Here is a 3,054-nt window from a genome sequence, read left to right as displayed (position 1 = left end):
TGGCACAAGCAGAGTTATATTGTGTATGCTGTTAACTGCCAGGAGGACTGTGATCAGTTATACATCAGTGAAACAAAACAGCCACTGTTCAAAAGAATGAGCCAACACAGACGAGCAACATCATCAGGCCAGGACTCTGCAGTTTACACTCATCATCAGGCCAGGACTCTGCAGTTTACACTCATCTACAGGTCAGGACTCTGCAGTTTACACTCATCTATCCATACAATCTGTGTCCTCATTTACCCATTCACACAGCACTCTATTAGGTCTCTACAAAGCTAACATGTACAATCATTATGGAGACTAATCAGTGCCGATCACATTCATACACTGATGGGACACATCAGAGGCATTAGGGCTGACGTGTCTTGCCCGAGGACACAACAACTGAGACAGCTGGATGGGGGATCGAACCGGTGACCTTCCGGTTCCAGGATGATAACCTTTAACCTTCAGCAAACTGTGTAGTCTGAACTGAGAGGTGTGGCCACATCATTTGCAATGAGTATATTCAATTTTGGGTCATTGTGTTTAATGAATGAAGACAGTGGTGTTCATTGTGTTTAAGTTTTACTGACTGTGTTTTAGCAAAAGTGAAAAACAGAATTGTTCTTTTTGTTTGTTTAAGTACTGTAAGCTTTATATATGGTAATATTTAAGTTTCTTATCAGTCTGTATTCTCTGTTTGATTGTTTCACTGCACTGGAGTTTCTCTTCTGGCACACCGACCTGCACCTGTTCCTAGTTGTCCCTGAACCGGTATTGATGGTTTCAATTCATTTAGTTGGTCTTTATATTCCATTGGTTCACAGCAGTGTACACTTTGTGTTAATTGTGACTGTTTTGCTTGTGTCTGTTCCCCACAAGTTCTGCTGTAAGTTTTGCTGTCTCAACTGCTTTTTGATTTATAATTAAAAAAGGTCAATCATTATTATATGAATGTTGGTCCAAGTCTTGTAGCCCAAATACCGAAAGCTGATGATGAAGTGATTGAAACAATCAGTGGTTGTGCAAACAGCATCTTTCTTGGTGAAACTGATGAAGAAGAGATAATGAGAACAGTAAAAAAATGTTAGATAAGAGGTCAAAAGATTGGGTAAATATGGATATGATGTTTGTTAAAGAGATCATGTCCTATGTTGTTAAGCCTTTTACTTACATATGTAATTTATCATTTTCAACAGGAACATTTCCTAACAAGATTAAAATAGCGAAGGTAATTCCAATTTATAAAAATGGTGAGAAATGTATGTATGTAACTATAGACCAATATCCTTAATACCACAATTCTCAAAAAAATTAGAAAAAAAATATTTGTGATCAGATTAGATCAATTCATCATTAAAAATAACATCTTAAGCAGCAGTCAATACGGTTTTAGAGCCAATAACTCTACTTCAAAGGCTCTCATGGAACTGATAGAACATATAACAAATGCTATTGACAAAAAACAATATTACGCCAGTATTTATGTAGATTTAAAGAAAGCATTTGACACGATTGACCACAGCATTCTCCTTGGAAAACTGAAAAAATATGGTATCAGAGGACCAGCATTACAATGGATATCTAGTTATTTGGAAAATAGGAACTGATTTCTACAAGTACATGATGTCAGATCTGAACTTTGTGAAATCACATGTGGAGTTCCCCAGGGTTCTGTTCTTGGACCAAAGTTGTTTATCCTGTATGTTAATGACTTGGTCAATGTGTCAGGATTATTTAAATGCATTTTGTTTGCTGATGACACAACGTTTTTTTTTTTTTTTTTTTTTGGGTAAAGATTTAGAACAAATGTTAGAAAATATGCAAGCTGAATGAATTTGTGAAAATACAAAACGTGTTTAAACTCACCAAATTTATCGTTAAACTTGGACAAAATCAATTATATGATATTTACAAAGAGACAAAAATCTGTTGATATTCCATTTAGAGTTGGTGCTGTAGAGATCAGTAGAGTCAGTGAGGTAAAGTTTTTGGGTGTCATTATTGATGAGAAACTAACATGGAATCCTCACATAAATTATTTAAGAATAAAACTAGCAAAATCTATTGCATTGCTCTACAAACAGAGGCAATTGCTCTAAGACTGCAAGGGAAGCTCAGCTTCCCCTAAAATGAAAAAAATAAGTGATCAAATATGAACTGTTGTGTGTACATGTCATTGACTGAATATGCACTACAACGTGCTCAACTTTTGTTCAGAATCAGCTTCTTATCACTGGTAACGACGCAGCTTTCCTTTCCCTTATTCCCTCAGCTTCACAGCTTTAAACAGCCGGACACTGAGTGTCTACAGACTTCAATAGTGAAGCAAAAAAATGCAGCGTAACAAGACAAGTTATTGGATAAATGCTGGGCTTTGTCCCGCCCCCAGACGCTCAGCGTCTCTGGGGGTCTATGGAACAGTGGGCGGGCTCGGACGCCCAGATTCTGCATGATGATTGGATGATCTGTCTGAGCCTGAATCCCTTTTTGATTGACAGCAAAATGAGCGAATCAGAGATCTTTTGGTGTAAACTTTCAGTGGAGCAGTTTTTAGTTTTGTGTCTGTTCTGAGTTGAGCGGGAGACTTTCCTAATCCTCTTAGCGGCATTTTCTTTGTTAAAAACGACTAGTGACAAATCGAGTTTTTATTTCTGGTGGGTTTTATTGTATCTGCTTGTGTTAAAGGCGGACACACTTCACTCTAGCCTCGCGCCAGTCCCAGCTAGCGAGTTAGCTAGGTAACAAGCTGCACATAATGTCAGAGAGTTTGAATGTTGTGGACTGGATTTTGGAGAAGTCATTTGATACAGCCCACTGAGCAAGGATACGTCTAAACAACGTCTTTTCAACGTCATTTTTGGACGTCTAAATTTGGTCCCTCGCAGGTGCAGACTGTGACGCCAGAAGACGTCTTTTTTTTGACGTCTGTCAAACGTCTAGCTTTGACGTCCTCTAGACCGCTAATTATGGTGCAAATGCGGTCAATTTATGGTGCAAATGCTGTCAATATAGACGTCTTTTCTACGTCAAATTTCAACTTATTTTAGACACTTCCGATACTGC

The sequence above is a fragment of the Austrofundulus limnaeus genome, unplaced genomic scaffold, assembly GCF_001266775.1.
Source record: "Austrofundulus limnaeus strain Quisiro unplaced genomic scaffold, Austrofundulus_limnaeus-1.0 Scaffold873, whole genome shotgun sequence".
NCBI classification, from domain to species: domain Eukaryota; kingdom Metazoa; phylum Chordata; class Actinopteri; order Cyprinodontiformes; family Rivulidae; genus Austrofundulus; species Austrofundulus limnaeus.
Note: the sequence above shows the minus strand (reverse complement) of the source record.